We start from the raw sequence: 21,454 nt of genomic DNA, 5'->3' as shown, positions 1-21,454 counted from the left end.
TGTCCCACTTCTCAAAGCCTTTCGAGGTCCACAAGCAGCCCAGTCGCTCAGATGCATACAGTGGCGTCGCCCGGGTCAACCGATCCTTCCACCCCATAGCCAAGTTTGCCGCGTGCCACACCCGTACCGCGACCCGAGTAGGGCCCGTCAAACGTGCGTCGAGCGATGTAGAGTAAAGCGCACGATTATAGTCGCCACCCGGCAGTAACAGTTTGTCCATTTCAAAAGCCGGGTTAAGGGCGGGCCCATAAAGGCCGTGGTTTATCGCAGCCAGCTGGGAGGCCCAGTAATACCGTTTGATGTCCGGGAGGGCGACCCCCCCCGTCATACCACGGGAGCGTCAGCTTCGCGAGGGCGATACGCGGCCTCCCATCCCAAAACAGGTGGCGCTGCAGACCCTCCACCTCCCGAAAGTAGCGCGCCGGGACGACGTCCATCGTGTTTTGTAAAGCGTATAAGAAACGTGGCAACGACATCATCTTAAACAGTGCCGCACGGCCGAGCGGCGAGAGCGGCAAGCGCCTCCAACGCGCCACTTCCTCCTTCAGGCGCTGGAGGGGGGGGGGGGAGTAGGTTCTGTTTATATCGGGCCGCAGCGTCCAGGGTAATAAAGATACCCAGGTACTTAAATCCCTGCGGAGCAACCTGGATAGGACAACCCCGCGGAAGGATAGGAGCCTCCCCCGAGAGGACATACACACAGGATTTAGCCCAGTTGATAACTAAGCCGGAGTTGCGGCCGAATGAACGCAACACATCCACTAACACAATCAGTGATTTGCGCGGGGAAGCAAGGTACAAAAGAATATCGTCCGCGTAAAGGGATACGCGATCCTCATACTCGGGGGTCCATCGGAGACCACGAATCGAAGGGTGCCACCGCAGCCACTCCGCCAGGGGCTCCAAGGCAAGCGCAAAAAGGAGCGGCGACAGCGGGCAACCCTGCCGCGTGCCCCTGCCCAGTTCAAACGGCGCCGATACTCTACCATTCACCGCCACCTGCGCCAGCGGTCCGGAATACAACAGTTTCACCCAGCCAATGAATCCCGGGCCAAACCCAAACTTAGCCAGCGTCGCCCAAATATATGGCCACTCAAGCGTGTCGAACGCCATAGTGGCGTCCAAGGACGCCAAAATGGCTGGCTCTCGTATGAACGGGACCCTCGCGAGCACCCCGTGCAGACGCCGCAAGTTAAGCGCGGTGTTGCGATGAGGGATAAAGCCGGACTGGTCCTGGTGGATCAGATCGCACACCACGCTAACCAGCCGATTAGCCAGCACCTTGGCGAGAATTTTCGGCTCCGCATTCAACAACGAATTGGGCCTGTAAGACGTGACCCGATCCCGCGGCCTCCCCTCCTTATGAATAACCACAATAGTAGCAAGACGCTGGTCCAGCGGGAGGGAACCCGCCGACCGGGCCGCGAGGAACATAGCACGGAGATGCGGAGCCAGCGTATCCGGTCGTAATTTGTACAATTCAATGGGAAGGCCATTAGGACCCATGGCCTTGCCAGAGGCGACCGAACGTATGGCGAGGGCAATCTCCTCAGATGTCGGGGCCGCGTCTAACGACAATTTATCCTCCTCCGAAAGGGAAGGCAGCGCAATGTCTTTAAGCAGGTCATGGGAATCCTCTTCCGAGCGGGAAGATACCGGGGAATACACCCCACGGAAATACTCAGCGAAACAATCAACAATTTCCTCCGGCTCAGTGACACACACATCATCCAGTCTCTCAATCGACGGGACAACTCGACTCGCTCTCTCCTTTTTATCCAGCCACGCAATCAATTTACCAGCCTTATCACCCACATCATACAGTTGCCCCTGTTGCTCTCTACTCAGGCCCCTGGCTGCCTCCGTGACTAGGGCCTTGTAGTCCGCCTGTTTGAGTCGGAGAGCATGCAGTTTGTCATCCGTTACCCCACACTCCAGACCACCCTCCAACTCAGTTATCTCAGATTCGATACGGGTCACCTCCTCCCGCATGCGCCTCCGGGAATGGGAAATGAGGGACAGGGCCTCCCCCCGGAGTACCGTCTTAAACGCCTCCCACAAAGAAACCGCAGACGACACAGACCCCACATTGTCTTCAAAATATCGCTCAAGAGATTTAACCAAATCAGCGCGAATTGTGGGGTCACGCAGGTACCAGGAATTAATCGGGACCACCCTCCCCTCCCCCCTCGGGACAATGTCGAAGTGCAACAGGAGCGGGGAGTGATCTGAAATACCCCGAGCCAAATGTCGTACCTCCCCGACCCTCCCTGCCTGTGCTGCTGGCATCAGAACATAATCAAGCCTCGAAAGACTACCATGAGCCCCGGAATGAAAGGTGTATTGTATCTGCGTAGGGTGTTTCAGCCGCCAACAATCCACCAGCCCCAGGGTATCCAAGAGGCCAGATAACCAAGCTTGGGCACGGGGGAGATCCCTGGGAGGGTGACGATCCTCAGTTCCGGAAATTACAGCGTTAAAATCCCCCCCCAACCACTAGAATCCCCTCCGGCAGGCCAAGGAGAAAGTGCCCCAAATCAGCAAAAGCAGTTGTCTGCAACCCTGGCGGGACATAAACAGAAACCAAAACAATCACTTTACCCTCCAATCTACCCACCAGAGCCGTATATCGTCCCCTATCATCATGGAGCACCTCATCAACCTCCAACGGGAGCGAGGTTTTAACCATAATGCCCACACCCCTCGAACCAGATGTGAAGCCCGAGTGAGCTGCAAGGCGATAGCCCCGTCTGTTCATGGCACGAAAGGAGTTTCCAATGAGGTTTGTTTCCTGCAGAAATACTATATCGGGTGAAATTCGTTTTAAGAACTGCAGGACCACTCCCCGTTTTATCCTGTCCCCTAGTCCATTGACATTCCAGGACAAAAGGCTCAGTCCCCTACCCCCCATCATAGCCAAAACTGATCAATCTCCCCCCGGAGAGCACTTTAGCGATAGCACAACAATACTTCTGCCTTGTGGTACAAATAAACAATACCCAACCCCAACCCAACATCCCAAACAAAACTCCCCCCTCCCTGCACCCCTGCATGAGCCCAAACAGCCCCCCCAACTTGCGGTGTGCCTGTCGCCCCTGTGTAAACTAAACTACAAAGACCCCCTAGAGGAGGAAAGAGAACCCCCTCGAGACACAACACCACCTCCAATGGAGGGGAAACAAGACACAACAGTCAAGAGACCCTAAGCCTGGCCGAAAGGTGGCATCATCAGGAATGAGCCCCAGTGTCAATACCTCATACCCGGTCCGGTGGGCACTCTCCTCCCGCCGCCCCCATCCCATCCCGATCATGGCCCCCAGACAAAGTGTCCAACCAGTCCCCGGCCACCTCAGGACGGTCAAAAAAGTGAGTGCGACCATCAGCCTCCACACGCAGCCTGGCCGGGAAAAGCATGGCGTATTTTAAGTTCATGTCTCGAAGCCGCCGCTTGACGCCCATGAAACTCAGTCTCTGCTTCTGGACCGCCTGCGTGAAATCAGGATAAAACTTCACCTCCATGTTCTCCAGCTTAAGCGGCCCTTGCAGTCTGGAAGCTTGCAAAATCGCATCCCTATCCCGAAAGTTGAAGATACGGGCAATAAAAGGCCGCGGAGGAGCTCCGACCTTCGGTCTGCCGCCAGGAACTCTATGGGCCCTCTCCACCGCGAAGAATTTTCTCAGTCCTCGAGGCTGGAGATGGGTAGAAATCAGGTCCTCCACAAAGAGATCCGCCGCCGAGTCCTCCCGTCCCTCGGGCACTCTGATAATGCGAATGTTATTCCTCTGGGCCCTGCTCTCGGAGTCCTCCAGGCGCCGATCCGTGAGCGCACTTGCCTGCCGGAGCCGGCGCACCTCCGTCTGAAGGGCCGCTACCTCAGTCGTGAGGCCCGACGCGGTGTGGGCCAAGGAGTCAACCCGGTCATTTGTCTTAGATAGATCTGCTCTAACAAGGTTGACATCGATGAGGACCGCATCGAGTTTGTGTGCCAAGGTGTCGAATTGTTGGCCTACTGAGGTCTTCATCTCCGCAATGGCGCCCATGACGTCCTGCAAAGTCAGATCCGTAGGCAAATCCGGGGCATCCGGGGGACACTCGGAAGACTTGTGCGATCCGCCGGGAGACCCCTTCGGGAGGGTGTAGCGATCCATAATGTTGACTTGAGGTGCGGTGCCACTCCGGGTCGATTTGGCCTTCAGCCGATCTCCATCCTGCTTCGTGGCCATCGTCGCGTATCTCTCACCCTCACCAGTCACGCAGTGGAGAGCAAGCAATCAAGGCCGTGAGCCCCGGGGGTCACCTCAGGAAGGCGGAGCGGGTCACTGCAGGCAGGCAGGGTCCCCCAGCGAGGCCACCACCACACAAAGAAGCGCCGTAATCCCACTCGCGATGACGGCAAGGGGACTCAAAAGCGAAAGTGAAAGTGTGGGGTACGCGACTCGCCAGGCCCGGCCCGCCGTTGTTATTCACTTCGCCACTGGGTCACCCCCAAACTCGAGTCCGGGGTCAGGAGAGAAGCAGGCCGCAAACTTCAGTCGATGCTCACCCCGGCCCCCGGTGTCCGATTCAAAAACGGAAAACGGGTACCACCTCGGCTCAGGTTCACCGACACAGTCCCCTCAACCGATTCAGGATGAAGACAGGATAAACGTAGGAGGTTGCGGAGGTCCTCGGGAGCCTCGCACCTACGCGGCCATCTTGGTTGCGCGCTAGGCTCCTCCTCCAATAATATCCTTTTTTAAAGACAATGTTATAGCACAGACCTGCGGCCCAATTAGGGTGCCAATAGAGTAAATAAGATGCAAGCAACATTGGGCGCAAAGGTGATAAGCATTATAGAAATAACATCCCAGGGGAAATGGAGCGGGAGCTTTGCTGTCACACGTCCAAAATTCAAGATGTAGGACGCGGGGGTGGTAGTAAGGGTTTTTGCGGGGGGGGGGGGGAAGGGTAGTTGTTTTTTTGTATGTCATGTTAGTACTAGCACTGTTTTGTCAGGCACTCAAGTGTAGCATCTACACCATGTACCCTCTTGTTTCCCAATCTTTCCACCTACACAATCACGCACATTGTGGGAGCGATCAGAGCACGGGTAAAAGCGGATATATTCACAGGGAGAGATCTAAGACGGGGACAACACCCACGAAACACCAGGAGCCAACGTGAGTACTATCATAAGGAAAGGGATCAGGGCCCGATCTTTACAACCACAGCTTAACCTCACATAATGACCCCCAAACAAGATAATGCACTATCACGCTCATCCAACTTGAAGATAGTATCCTTAAATGTCAAAGGCCTTAACCACCCAGTCAAAAGGAAAAAAGTACTTGATTACTCAGCTAAAACTAAAGCGGACGTATTTCTCCTCCAGGAAACTAGGCTATATCAGGATGACGCAGAACGGATTAGGGCAAGATGGGTAGGGCAAATGGCGTACACTCAAGCCGTAGGGAAAAAACGTGGATTGATCACCTTGATAAATAGGAACTCCAAGATAAGCATAGAAGACCACAAATGCGACCTAGAGGGAAGAATCCTATTGACACACCTGAAAAGGGGAGACGAAAAATGTCATGTATGTAGGAAGGTGGATATCTGACTATGGTTACCCCCAACTTTTTGCCTAGTGTCTAGCTGGTTTTTCGACTTAGTTGGCCTGAGATCCTGCCATTCAGGGTTTCAGGCTGTCTGCTCTCTTTAAAATGGACTCATGTACCCTAGGTACATACCCAATTGGTAAGGATCACCTTATTGGACCCTGTACAGTGTACCCTAGGTACCCAGGGCATAGGTGTACCCTAGGCCTCCCAGGAGCTGCAGCATGTATTATGCCACCCCTGGTCTGGCCTTCCAATCAGACACAACTGGCTGATCACTCAGCTGGGGCAAGGTTGTGTAATCACCCCTTGCTTAGGTGTAGTATTCCTATACCTACCTTATATATAGACACATGTGTACCTATCAGCCACTCCTATGGCAGGCCTTAACAATCCTGGAGGCAGAGTGCTTGGTAACATGTGAGATGGTGCTCTAGCATGAGCTGAGCCTGTCTGCAGCTTTCGGAACCATGTCCTTATAGCCTACCATATACTCTTAAAGTACCTTATAATCTTAAACGGTTATGGTAACTATGGTTTGGCTGTATCAAAACATGTTGTGTAAGGTGTCTAACACTTTGGAATAATACCCCCATACCATTTCTGGGGATGAGGATATTATTCCTCCCTTCTAGAGGGAGAGACATGTTAAAATCCTACTTTGCTGTTTAACTCTGACCAAAGCCTCAGCATCACAAAATGGATGCTGTTGCCACAGACACGAGTCTGACCTCCTGCAGCTGGGAGCCCTCCCAGCCAGGGAGGCCTGGACAATAGGTTTCCTGCTTGGGGAGGTGCTAGCACCTCCCCAGACAGACTTTAGTGTATTGGGGCAGGGAGGGCTGAAAGGAATGAGACATGCCTGGGGCACACAAGGTGTCCCATGCATAGTCCAGTTCAAACCGGCGCTGGGGCACTCCAGCCCCAGCTCTGGCGCGAAACTGGACAAAGGAAAGGGGGTATAGCCACCCCCTTCCTGGTCCCACCCATAGGAGGGACCTTGCAGGTAGCCCAGCCCACTAGCCCAGTATATCAGTAGGTAGCTGAGCCCTGCTAAATTAGATTAACCTGAATCTGCAACTTGTACAGAAACTCTGGACCTTCGACATTCGACCTCAGGAAGAAGACTGAAGAAATCTCCCTTGTGGCCAAGGAGTGATCACCCTGGGCAACCAGGCACCATCCAGCGACCGCTGCTTTGCTTTGCGACAGATCCTACGAGGGACGACTGCAGAGACTGACCAGCGCCGAGACTTCCAGACACCTCTGACCCAGATCTCCTGCGAAGCTGAGACCCATGGAGGCGACGAGGGACGTGGGACCGGCGACTTGGGAAAAGTGGCTAGTACCTGACCAGCGCGACTTCCGAGGCTCCCTCGAGGCTGTGCTTGGGGAATTGAGAAGCCCCCATCCAGAGCACCATCTGCAACGAAGATCAGCTCTCCACACTTCACGTGTTCTGCGTGGGGCCCTTCTGTACCTGAGTTGCTCGACGTGTTGTCCGGTTGCTGGCCCGTTGGCTAGTGACTTCTGCGACGACGAACCTTTGTTTCCAACTTGCTGGTCCGGGTCCTCCAGACTGGCACCCGCTCCTCTGTAAAAGAGAAGCACCCAGACCTTCCTGGTCTGCACCAGAAGCAAGATCTCCATCCTGCGTGGGTTCCGCTTGCCAAGGCTTGTTGGGTCCTGACCCGACTTCGACGCCGCCGACAGCAAGAGCCTTCGTGGGACAGCTCACCCCCTGGTCCTGGTCGTCCTCGACGCCTCCTGGCACCCGTGACTGCTGCGACAAGCTTCACCTCTTCACCTGCATCTTCACGACATCGCCTGGTTCCTTCCCGGCTCCTGGCTGGTGACCTAGACTCTGTCCCTTCTGCTTGCAGGTTCCTTCCTTCTTGATCCCCACCTTGGGATCCACCGGACACTCTTCACTGACTGCCTGTCAGCAACTTTCCTTCAGGCATCCATAGGAGTAGATGACGAAACCCGACGCAAGTTCACACCTATGCACCCGCAGCCCGTGGGCTAGGTAACTTGAGCATTTCGGTGCTCACCAGGGTATTGACTATCCAAGGGTCTAGTTTCTGAGTCTCGACTTCCTAGCTATACCAGAAGTGTCCTTAAACTGCTATTTTCTAATAACTTGCATTACTATCAACTTTTACGCGTGAGTGTTTCCACTCTGCACCTGAATCCCGTGGGCCTCCCACTTCCTAACCTTTGGTAGTATAGTGTAGGCCCAGCGATTGCCTAGGCCTATCCTGTATCCGTGACAGTGGTCCTTATACCACTACTTAGTATATGGTTTGCGTGGCCCCTAGGGCCTAACTGTATTACTTACCTGTGTGACTTAATGTATGCTTAAATAAGACTGTGTTGTACTTACCTCGAATCTCATAAAGAGTGCTGAGGGTTTGACTAGAATAAATACATTCTATTTTTATATATATCTGTTGTGGTGTCCTTTCATTTGGTATTCCAAGGGATTACATCTGGTATAACAGCTGGCTTCACATGCCATTCAGAGTTTAGCCTAAGCCTGCTCTTGTCCATGCTACCACTAGGATAGCTGGTCTATAAGGGTCACTTTACAACCAATCACCATAAGGGTTGTTTGGACTGATACAAGGTGTACACTAGAATTAGTGACATCATATAGCAGGCCAAGTTCTCACAATGTACTCAATATATATGGTCCTAACGCGGACGATACCACCTTCTGGGATAATGTGTCAGAGGATGGATGCGCTCCCACAAAATGAGCTAACAGTGCTGGCAGGTGACTTCAATAGGGCACTAGACTACACCTTAGACCAGAGCTTTCCAAACTCTGTGTCGCGACACATTACTGTGTCGTCTGCCATGTGTGGGTGTGTCGCAAGACGACGCATAGACGCTGTCTACTCATCATGCAGGACGGTACTGTTCATGTCAGTGACGCAGTACCTGTTCCTGCAGAAGGCGGAAAGAAGGAGCATCGCACTGCCGTTCTACTGCGGGCCCGGCGGTGAGTACAATATTGCGGCTTGAATGTCCGGGGATGGAGCTGCTAGATAGAAGAATTAGAAAAGGCTTTCAGTGACGCTCATTACCCTGATGCGTATGCGAGGGAAAGGCTGGCCATGAAAACAGCTTCCGGAAGACAGGATACAGGTGAGTTCATGAAATTTTGCTAGACACTCTTGTTACATGCACACAGATACACAAATGCGTTCCCACACGCGTTCTTGCTGCGCATAATTAATTTGTCAGGACAAACAAAATTGGAGCACAAAAACACGGATCTTGCTAGGCTCAAAGCAAAACACACTACTATCCACAAAACTGCTCAAGGGAATCAGTTCTAACAATGGACATCCAATCCTTGTGGCATTTTAGCCAATTAGAAATAGGAGCGCGCAGACCCCGAAGACCAAAAAATACTGGGGTCACTCAGGACCTCGTTCGGAAAAAGAATTCAAGCATGTTGCCAAATGAATAATCCAGGAAGTACGATATGGCTCTCCTGCAAACACCGCCATGAAGTTTACAATCCGAGTGGAATCCGCAGAGGCGCGGGCTCGATAACCAGTTAGCGTTTATAGCCACACTGTTTGGGGATAAAAACACTGCTTTTTCGGAAGTTGCCTGCAAACTGTACTCCTAGGGGACTTGTCAAATCTCTCTTCACATGAGCATATATACATGATAACTTGTCTGAATCCTGGCAGGTTCACAAAGTCTTTCGTCCTTTTGAGTACATAACAAACATCTTACTTAAGTGCCAACAGACTCTAGGGCAGAGGTGTTCAAACTGTGGGGCGCGCCCCCCTGGGGGCGCGCATCCCTGGTGGTCTGTGGCTACATTCTCGTCTGAGGATTGCTTTCCATCAAGAGATTAGATTTCATTCCATAGTTCAGACTGTAAGGGAGTATGTGCCAAAAAACGATATTTCCCCTGTTTGGCCAAATGGATTCCTACTAGCAAACTTCACCTTTTGTAAAGTGAAGGAAGAGGCATTTGTAGTTGTTCCTTAGAAGAAGGTGCTCTTAGACATCGCAATCCATGACAAAACCACAAAGGGTGGCTTCACACTTTGAGAAGCCTCTGCTGTCAAGGAAGGAACTCTTGTGCATTTACTGCAGGGATGTCCTTAATAGTAAACTTCCAGAGTACTGTGGTCATGAGTGGCATTCATGCTGAATATATAAAAATCCAGAGTTCAGAGCAGTGAATCTTACAAATATTTAAAGATTCAACAGCTAAGTTTTGCAACAGTTGTAAATGTGACCAAGATCCTCTTTATTGTGCACCACAGTAATGTCAAAAGTCAAAGTCAAAATTTGCTTTATTCGGTTAAAATATTAAAACCATCAAAGCACAGGACAGAAATTCATGATACAGGCAAATGCAATTACAGAAAAATTATTAACACAAAAACTAAATACAATACTGTTTGGCGCAATATACAATAAAAGTATGTTTTTCAATTAATTCATTCATTCAGTAATAAAACATTCTAAAAAATCGTGTCTCCTTAAAAGACTCTGTCCACAACAACATATTAAGAGCGGTGCTCATTGGCGGATAACTATATGAGCTGAGCCCTGTTTCTAGCTCTTAAGGCACCCACAATAAAGCAAGCAACCCCAAAACAAGTCAAAGGAGAGTCCAACATTTGTAAATAGGTCAATGCAGGCCTTGCTTGCTTAAATTGACAATTCTTCAAGATCGGCAAAATATATTTTTTACGCTGAGAAGAGTAAAATTTGCAGAAAAATAATATGTGCAACAAATTTTGTTCAGAAATGTTGTCACAAGGACAGGGCCCCAAAGTTCCCTCTTTAAAAAATCCTTTTGGGTATGCCAAGAGCCAAGGGAGCAAACCATGCTTAAACCTTATTAGCAAAAACATGTGGAAAGGTTTGTTGATGTAGGTTAAATAGGGCTGAATCTCACTCCCTGAACTTAACATAACAAACCTCCTAACTGTCGGTTTCCCCAGCTCATCTCCTTCCCTTGACAACATTGCTCTGGACAGAAATTGGATCTTAATGGCCTTGATTTGCTCTTTACTTAGTACACAAGGGCTGGTAAACAGTTCCAGACAGCCAAGTGCTTTCAAGTTGTTTTTAATATAGCATAACCATGGGATGGACAAGGCTTTTTCCAAGGACAGGCAGTCTTCGATAATTTGTTGGTTTAGGTTTGGTGGCTGTTGTGCCCAAACCCTCAACCAACCTAATAGCGGTGCAACAGCTATTTGGTCAGTAACATATCCCATCCCCAAATCCTCATGAATGTTAAAAATAGGAGCAGAGGGGGGGAGAGACAACAATTTCCGAAAGAAATTATTTTCGACTACTTGAATATTAGGAGAAGCCTTGTAACCCCAGACCTCACTTCCATAAAGTGCCATGGGCAAACACTTTGCACTATAAATTTTTAATAGAGCAGGAAGCGGTTTACACCCTATGCGCTTTGCAAAGCCCAACAATGCGCCATAACGAAGATCATCCCCGTAGATGGAGATTCAACAGCGATGTTTTAAAAGAACAAAGTAATAGAACCAGAATAGAACAGGCCATAAAGGAATACATTAACTTTAACGACACAGCAGATTCGGACCCCAAAATTATTTGGAACGCCTTGAAAACCACAATTAGGGGAACGATCATGGACATCAAAGGCAGGATGAACAAGAATACCAAGGCCCAATTAAACCAACTAGAGCTAGATATTCAAAAACTAGAGTCATCACACATCTCAGACACAAAGAACATAGGAGTCCTCACAGAACTTGCAAGGAAGAAATACGAATTCAACAGAATTCTAAGCAAGAGAGCAACTCTGTGGGTAAACAAATACACGGCAATTAACCTGTGCGAAGCCAACAAATCGGGGAAAATCCTGGCATCCTACCTAAAATACAAACAAAGACAACACACCATCTCCACGATCACTGATTCCCATAACATCACACACACACACAACATAAAGAAATCTTACGCACATTTAGTGGTTTTTACCAGGAGCTCTATAATAAGGACCAAACACTAGATGAAAATGGCAGCTTCGAATACCTTAACAGCGTGAACCTCCCAAAAATAACACCAGAAGACGCATTTGGTTTGGAGAAAGAGATTAGCTCAGCGGAAATAGAAATGGCAGTTAAGTCTCTTAAAACTAATAAGGCTCCCGGACCAAATGGTTATACAGCCACCTTCTATAAAACATTTATAACGCTATTACAGCCAATGTTGAAAAAAGTTTTCAACCATTGCGAAGGGACAGGGACAATCTCTCAAACAATGTCCGAAGCGAATATTATAGTTATACCCAAGGAGGGCAGAAACACTCAACTCCCACAAAATTATAGGCCTATATCCCTGATTAACGTGGACTGCAAGATGTAGGCAAAAATCCTGGCAGTGAGGCTTAATGGGGTACTCCCAAAACTTATAAGGAACACACAAGTGGGCTTCCTCAAATCACGCATGTCACACGACAACACCAGACTCCTATGCCACATTATCGACAGGGCAGCCAAGCAAACCAATCCAGCAGTAGCTATTGCACTCGACGCAGAGAAGGCTTTCGACAGGGTATCATGGCATTTTCTAGAACACTGCATGCGAAGTTTCAACCTGGGCAGTGCTTTCATAAAGAAAGTTATGGCACTATATGACAAACCTACTGCCCGCATAGTGGTCAACGGGGCCATCTCCGAACCTTGTACACTCCACAGAGGTACAAGACAAGGATGCCCACTATCCCCCTCACTATCACTACTTGCATTAGAACCACTAATCAAGGATATCAAGTCCAACAATTTGATGAAGGGTTTTCCCATCAAAGATACTACAACGAAACTAGCGGCATATACGGACGACATTCTTGTCGTCACTGAAAGCCCTGAAACCTCCATCATGGCCCTTATGGACTCCATAAATAGATATTCGGCGTACTCCGGCTATAAACTCAACAGAGAAGTCGAAATGTAAACCTCTCAACATACATACCACTAGAGACATATTGGGAGACTCTGGACTCACTTGGCAAACCGGGTTCATCAAATACCTCGGTGTCTATTTCGACAAAGATCTTAAAAACACGCTAGAATACAATGAGAAAATGGTCTTGAACAAGATAAAGAAGCTACTTGAGGGAAGGTCACCGAAATTTATCACATGGTGGGGGGAGGATTGAAACAATTAAAATGATGGTCACACCTATGATCAACTACCTTACTAACATGCTCCCTCTAACCCTCACTGTCGACCTCCACCGCAAAATAGACAAGATGTTAAATAACTTTATCTGGCGAGATAAAAAACCAAAGATGAGCCTTAAAAAACTAAGATTGACAAAAACTCTGGGGGGCTTAAACCTGGCAGACTTCAAGACTTTTCAAACGGCCTTCCTAGCAAAACAGGGTAGCTACTGGATTCTACCAGACCAGGAATACACACCGTCATGGCTGAAAGTAGAAAGAGCCATGCTAAACAACCTAGAGCCACTAGCACTTCTAACAACCAACAGACACAACACCCTAATGAGCACTATACTTACAAACACCAGAAACGCCCTACTGAAGGTTGATCAGAATTTAGAACATAGAATAACAAACTCGAGATGGGAATCGATATGGTCAAATAATAAAATAAAATACAAAGGCAAAACACTCTATATGAGGACATGGGTGGAAGCAGGAATATCCCTTCCCATCCAGCTTGAGGATGAAGAGACCTATCACTTTCAGCTCGCTTAAAAACAAACATACCCTACCCAATATCGAATTATATAACTTCCTAAAGATCAAAGCGGCACTGACCAGAGCGAGACTGCCTAATGCCATGCCCTCAACCTTCCAGTACATGTCCAGCCTTAACAAAACGGGCCACCAAGTGTCACACATCTATAGACTACTGATCCCAAACACTTTGAGACTCAACGTTAAAGCACAAACGTACTGAGAGTCACAGCGAGGTAACACGCTAAGCGAAAAGGAAAGCCAAATACTATGGTCCTCCCCCACACACAGTAAAGTAACCCCGGTACTAGCTCAGACAAAATTCTGGATCTTACACAAACTACACTGGACTCCTGCTCGCCTAGCGAAACTGGGCATGAACACAAATGACCTATGCTGGAACTGTAATAGCGAGAAGGGAGATCTGGCACACCTCATCTTTTACTGCCCTAAAGTTAAAACCAACTGGGGTAAAATCTTTGCCTTTCTAACAGACATGCTAGGATGTTCCCTTAAACCAGAGTTTGCAACCCTGGTAACTACCCCTATCACGACGGAACCACTGACACAAAGAGATAGAGATCTACTCGACCTTTTGCTAACTGCCGGGGTTAAAATGATTCTAAACAAGTGGAAGGACACATCCAAGGCATCGTTCAAAGGGTGGCTCAACTGGGTAACATACCTTAGAGGGGCAGACGCGATGTCCCTACGAGACTCACCGTGAAGACAGCCCAACAGAGGAATGTGGACATCTATGGATAAGTACCTAGGCCCATATGAACCCCCATGAAAAAGGCGAGACTGACACCTGCCTCCTAGCTTTTAGAACAAAACCACCAAGCTCCCTCTCTCTATGCTCCTATACACTTACCGCATCTCGGGCCCCTTTCCCCCTCCGTCATACCCGAGACCCCTTACTAGAACAGAGGGGAAGGACAGACTATAAAGGAAACCGAGGGAAGCGGAAGGTACCGTAGATTGTAGAATCCACAGACTTTGTGTATGTTCTATGTTTTTGTATGACTAATTGTTTAACTTTGTGTGTTTCTGTCTTGTTTTCTTTTCTATTTAAAAATCTCAATAAAAATCTTATTGAATTTTTTTTTTAAAACGCACTACTGCTTTCCGGAGTCTGGGAGGGAGATATGATTTAAGTTTCATGCAGTGGCTCAACTTATTGACCGCAAGCTATTTCCTGACCTTTAAACTAACTATGTGAACTAATTATCTCAGCTAAATGCATTGTCTTTGGTAACATGTTACACCTGTGTAGAGGCCAGTGTTCTATGGGGGCCTAAAAATGTTTCTAACTTGAAACCTTTGCATGAAAGTCTCAGGCCTCAGATCCGTGTGGGTCAATTTATAATGTATCCCATGTTTCCGTATATCAGGTGTGATGCAGGCTTTCTTACAGATGCAACAAATATACAACCCTGTTTTCAAAAGTCTTTACTAGGCAATGTTATGCTGTGCACACCTTTTACTTGCAGTGCTTGAAATGGAAAGCATGATCTTCTGTCTTGACCTAATAACACTTTTCTTTGATTGTACAGCTTACCTCTTATAATGCATTCTTCTGCAAACTTATTAATTTTATTATTTATTATTAGTATTTTTATTATGAAGGAGGAGCATCTACATGCAATTGTAGAACATTCTCTTCTGCTAAAGGGCTAGGTTTTTTTTTTTTACATTTCATAGTGTGAATTGTAACCAACAAGCATACACAATTTTGAGCATCATATATAATAAACCACTTGTGCTGTATGTCTGTGCTTCTCATCAATAATGCTATGCACTGTAAGCTAGAATCTTAGAAAATGGTTTAATGGTGCAAATGTTGAAATATTAAATAAACTGTTATTAAATCTTACTGTACCGTGCCAACCTAGAATACCAATTTGCCATACCCAACTTATACTACTTTGCAAATACTATCTCAAGATCCACTCCTCTCCAACAAGGAGATCCACAGGGCTCCATCCTTTTCCCTAATGCTCTTCAACTTATGGAATCTCTGACCAATCTCCTCATTAATTCTGAGATTGCCTTCCACTTAAACGCTGACGATATGCAACAGCTCTTGCAAAAATCCTAATGATCTACAATATATATAATCTCAAAATGGATCCCCAAAAACCTGAGTTCCTACTGATATCCCCTCAACAAAGTAGTAAACAAACCTGATTAAATATAACAAACATTATAGACTGTAATTCAGCCATAGTGAAATACCTCTGTTACAGCCTTAATAAGGACTTGAATCTCCTCATGCACATTAATGCACAAGAAGTGCTGATCATCAAATCAGACTCCTCAGGAAAATTAAATTCCCTTACTCCGACTGAAGATTTCAAACTTGCAGTGCTGTCACTAGTTCCTGCAAGTCTTTTACAGAAATTACCTACCCATACCCACAATCCTCCTAGCCCTAACAACTTAGCTGGTATATGGTTCTAAAAGATGACCACATCTTCAGCACAAGCTAACATATATAATGCAAAAGGCACTACATGGAGGGATGCTAAACTATCTAGGCCTAAAACTCATTATCTTGGGTGGATCCCCTGGATCCGAAGCTTACACTTTCTTAGACTGTAAACTGACAGCCTCATTTTTTAGTTTTGTGGATAGGTATTTACTCCGTCAGGGTTTGCCGGCCCAGTGGACAACACTAGCATTAGTAGGAAATGCCGTCACAGCTGTGCCGGTCATTGCATCCATCATTGATGGATGGCTACAATGTTTTCTTTTTTTCTTTTCCAAAACAAAAACCCAAAGTGTGATTGTGTTTTGGATAATTAAAAAATACAAAATATGACCCCCGTGTGCGTTTCCTCCCATGACTAAGGGGGCATGTTGCAGTTTTTACTGCCTCATAACGCTAAGTTTTACCTAACAGTGACGAACAGTGAAAACTGACCATGTGTTAGCCCACTCTAAATCAGATGGGCGGACAAATGACCAAACCTCTGTCAGCCCTTACTGTGTCAGGCCATCTGAGATTTATGTTGGCGGCAGAGATGGAGGCGTCTCCACTATAATGAAGGCCTGCTTAACTCTATATGAGGTGGGTGTAACTTCTGTTTGGCAGAGAGGGTAATCCTTTGCGACAGAGTAACCTTTCCGCCGAACTCTTAAACTAGGCCGCAAGTTCTTCAAAAGATCCAAAACACTAAATCAACCCTTCTGTGATAGTGACTCCAAAATCTGTAACTCCACCCCATCAGCTTTAAGAACAAGTAATTCATGCTCCATTTTTAAAAAGAGTTAAAAATCCTACTTTTTCATCGTCACTTACAGTTGTGATCTGACTCAGATCAGTTACTATTATGAAGTATTATTTAAGCTGCCTAGATATTGTGGTGTAAATTTGAAACTAATTCTGATCCTTATTTTCCCAAGGACCTGCTGAGGCTTAAATATTTATGATGATGTTTTAACACATGACACTTGATCTCTCACTACAGGTGAACATTTCCCCCCCCTGTTGTGAATCTGTTTTAAAGTGCTTTATGTATTTGCCCATCCCTTTATTCCTTTTATTTCCAGTCACTAATGTGTGCAAAACCCTCTGCTACCCTTGTGGTTCTAGCTCTTGCTATATAAAACAGTGTATAAACAAATAGCTTGCAACCAAACCTACCTACAGTACCCATATACCACACTGGGCATACTTAACCTTCTTCACCTAAAGTACCATAACTCATATATCATACCTTCCATATCATACCTTCCCTACATTTCATAAACTACCATACTTACCTACCCTATTTATTTCTAGATCTACCATAACTAACATACTATATCTACTGCTACAAAAGTTACCATGCTTAGCTTACCATATTTACCTTCTATACCTAACCTATCCTGTCTACCGTCTAGACCTACAATCCCTACCTACTGTATTCAACTCTTATAACTAACCTACCACACATTCCACATCTTCCATATCTTACTTCTTTCCTACTGTACCATAATTTCCTACCATACCTTACTTAACATACTATACCTAACCTACTTTCCCATACCTAACCTACATGCCTAACTTCCATAGCTACTTACTATACTAAACCTAACATACCTAACCTCCAATACCTCTACCTATGTCTTAGGCCTGCCCTGAGATGGCAGTTTTGTAGAAAAAGGGCACATTATGACTACAGGACCTCTAGTAACAGCTTAGGTACTGCAGGCTGCATTGCAAATAGCATCTTTTGAAGAAAATGAAAATATGAATGCCAGTTCATCTTTAAAAAAAATAGCAAGATCTGTTGACCTTGCCATTACCAAAATACTCTGATGTGTATTCTAACAGAATCACGTATGCCATTATCAAATCTAGATGCTTGCATAAGTAAAAACGATCTTAATACATCCAGCACAGCATTATCAGTATCTTCACTAAGCACAGGAATTATATCCCTAGATTTAGGTTGGCATTGAATAATAAAAAAACAACTGTTGTGAAAGAAAATTGTACCTATGTGTGCTATTTCGATCAAACATTTCAGACATAAAAAAGCAAAAATCTGTCGCCATTACTGCCAGTTTAGGTTCAAATAATTTCTTGGTAATACCAATGTTGTTGTTTTAAAACAGTATTTTAAGCTAATATACTACGTACTCTACTATATGTAATAAAATATATGCCTGTTTTGACAGTTGATCAATTTGCTAAATAAAAAGCAAGTTATGGAAATGTGTACCCATGCAGCCTGGTCTGTCAATATAGACTTTGGAGTTGCAAACTTGGCTTGACAAGACTAGAGGTGTGTAAAATACTATATTTATCTGAAGGATACTTCGAACCTCAGAACTTCATCTTCAAAACCGCCCCCAGTGCGAGAGTGTTTCCGGAGAACATTTCTCCTGCAATGCCCCCTTGTGCTCAAACTGATGGAGCAGAGCTGCGTTTAAGCAGCACTCATGCATGCAAACTTAAGTTCCTTTCTTTCTCTGCCATCTGACTCTGTTCCCAAGCTCAGCTCCCACTTTCAAGGCCTCCAACGACCACTGAAAATTGAACAAAATCTAGTGTGCCAGGCAATGATGTCCCCTCCTAAGACTAAACATATGAAACTATGTGGCCACTATATAAAACAGACCTGTACGAGGTGTGCATCTGATGCTTGGGGTCATGTGACGCCTCAAAGTGTTGCGAAAAGTGTGCCATCTTACATCCAGGGTCAATCTGAGGCAGAGAAGCAGAGCTGTATATTACCAATCACAAGAAGTCGTCACAGGCTTGTGTAAGGGACACAAAGTCGAGGATGCAGACTCCCTCACATGAGAGGGCGCCTTTGCAGTTGAAGTCTTCCAGTAGGTCAAATCTGAGTCCAAACACATGAAAATAATCGAAGCAGGACTCAACTCTCTTGCCTTTTTCAGTCCAAAGAAAAGGCGTGAGGACATCATATGGTTAGTCTCCTTTCAGATATCTGGTTGCGGAGCTGATTCCACAGTTAATCCCGTTGCTCTCCAAATTTCCCAGACAGTAGGTGTTAAACTTGGCATCTTTTGGCGTGTTTCCCCTGAGTTTTTGCTTTCTGCCTTCCGCGTTTTACTCTGTTTTTGCCGGTGTAATGTTTCTGCGCGCTTTTCTCACTGCTGATCAGTGGTAAAATGCTGGTGCTCCTGTGGTAAATTGTGTTACGATTGGATGTTTGACTTACTTGTCAGTCGTTAACGGCTCTGCGGGTGCCAGGGCTTGTGAGTCAACCGTTACTCGTGGGCCTGCAGCACACATTGTGCCACCCACGTACGTAGCCCGAAAAAGGTATAAGTCAATGAAGTTTGGTATGCCTGAACTCGGCGTATAAGACAGCCTTTAGCGAGGGTGCCCTTTTCATTCTGAGTTCATAAAGGCCACTTTTAGAAAGTGGGTATTATTTTGCTCGGTCATCCCGTGTGCCTCTGCTGGAATGTGGATTGCCTGTCTGGGTTTTGCACCTCAAAGAGCCTGATCTGCCTCTGACAAAGCAGTCTCCACCTCCTGCCAGGAATTCACACCAGAGAAAGCCCAACTGGTTCTAGCTGGGCACAGACACCCTCTGCCTGGAAGACCAAAGGATTTTTGTGAACAAATACTGGGTCCCAGACCCTGAACTTTAGAGCTCATCTGGATCAAGAAGACTGCCAAGAAGAAGAGCCTGAGAAGCTGCTAAAAGGACCAACTGCTTTGCTGTGTGCTTTGCTGGGCCGACCTGCAGTGGCTGCTTCTGTCTTGGGCGGTGAAAGGCCTGGACTGGACTTTCTACAACCATATTGGTGAGACTCTCCAATGGCTTGAAGTAGAGCTTGCCCCCCCTGTTCACGGAGTCTCAGGAACATCAAAGACTCCATGTTCTTCGACCCGCAGCACTGGGGACTGTGTGTTTTCTACTGCAACCCAAAGAACACCAACTCGATGCCTACGATGACCCTGCCGACCCAGTGTCCTGAAGGCACTGCCGCACCACGACCCTGGTCTCACCGACGATGCCTGATGATGCCATCACCGAGCCGCTGCTCGCACCGCGACCTGTGGGCCCGCACTCTGCACCGCCTCACTACACGACGACGCCGTGGCCTTCCTGACACCGCCACTTCCTGCCGAGATCGACGCCGCTGCTTGCACCGTGGTTCGCGGGTAACGCTTGTAAGTTACACGACGCACCACCCTCATTCCACACCGCAGCCTTGGCCCACCGACGCCGGTGCCATCGACTTCCGCTCGTCAGGCGATGACAGTGCTTCAGCAACGATGACGCCGCTGCATTCAACGTGATATGCTAGCACCGTGGCGAGCACCGCCTCCATCTCGTACAGCGACCCTGGTCTCACTGACGACGCGATCTGACGCCGCCACCTAACTGCCGCTCGCACCGTGACCTGGGGGCACAGCACGCTGCACCGCTGCCCTTCTCACCACAGCACCCGACGCCTGTTGGGATCAGGAGCACTGGCGCCATCAGGAAGGAACTCGACCTGCAACGCAAATGACTTCAAGGGCCACATCACCCTGCATCTCAGAAAGGTACTGTTTGCGGGTCTTCCCGACACCGTAGCTGACCTGCGACACCTGCGGTCAGCCAGAATTGTTTTTGGATTTGTGTGTTCACGACGCCGTGGTAGCCCGGACGGAGCAATCCTCAAAAGGAACTCTTTAATCAGCGTATTTTTGAACTGTGAACTTTTAAGTATAGTATTGTGGATTTTTATTGTTTTTGCTCTTGTTTTCATTATATAAAAAGATTGGATGTTTTTTTAAACTGGTGTGGTGTCCGTTTGTACTGCGTACACTGTATTACTGTTGGTTATGTGCAAATGCCTTACACACTGCCTCGAAGATTAGCCTGGCTGCTCGGGCCAAGCTACCAAGGGGGTGAGCAGGGGTTATTTTAGACGTGTAACTCCCTTATCCTGACTAGAGTGGTGGTTTTTTTTCTGGCGTTGGCCCACGCCCTAGCATACTAAAAATCCCATTTCTAACAGTAGGTAATGCTGCAGGAAATGTACACTTTTAAGGAGATCATGCTGCCTCTGGTGCACCTTTGGGTTCTAAGGATCTGCAGGGTGCTCTCAGTTGGGTTATCACTAATGGATCAGTCCTCTGATGTTTGATCCCCTTGAAATTGTTACATGCCCTATACTTAGTCCGGTACAGACGTCCAGCCTGGCACCACTGCCTATGCTATTCCATCTCTTGTCAAAGCCACCGTTGCTGGAGGAAGATCCAGTGCTGGTTTGAGTATCTAACCCCAATCCAACTTCAGCTAGATTATAACAGATGTAGCACTTCAAAATTACTAAAGTGCTACAGGTTGCCATACAACCTCACTCTGATCCTGTACCTCTACCAGGGTAGACATGCCTTTTGGAGCCTCCCTCATCTTATTGGCTCCGATTCTGACCAAAGCTTACCACCACCTAGAGATGATGATTGTAGGTATGGCAATAATCTAACCCCCTCATTTTGATAATTTTTACATGGACTTACAAGAGGTCAGACTGCTTGATACTTTCTCTGATACAAGGTTGAAATTGCCATTTGGACCATCAGTGGAAGAGAGTACATAATTTGTAGTAATCTGATGAGCAGATGAGGACTTTTACCTACAGTGGCTTTCTGTTGAGAC

The 21,454-nt window shown here is 47.2% G+C and overlaps 1 protein-coding gene and 1 pseudogene across 6 annotated transcripts in view; one reads left to right on the top strand and one right to left on the bottom strand.

The window, feature by feature from the left end:
* LOC146811954 (uncharacterized) overlaps nucleotides 1-20,135 on the bottom strand; it is a 35,623-nt pseudogene extending 15,488 nt beyond the window's left edge.
* The window catches only part of RALGAPB (Ral GTPase activating protein non-catalytic subunit beta), a 2,310,294-nt gene that overhangs the window by 635,473 nt on the left and 1,653,367 nt on the right, over nucleotides 1-21,454 (top strand). The gene's annotated exons all lie outside the window — the stretch shown is intronic.

Source organism: Triturus cristatus, chromosome 7 (genome assembly GCF_964204655.1).
Source record: "Triturus cristatus chromosome 7, aTriCri1.1, whole genome shotgun sequence".
Classification (NCBI taxonomy): Eukaryota; Metazoa; Chordata; class Amphibia; order Caudata; family Salamandridae; genus Triturus; species Triturus cristatus.
Note: the sequence above shows the minus strand (reverse complement) of the source record. Positions and strands in the feature narration are given on the sequence as shown.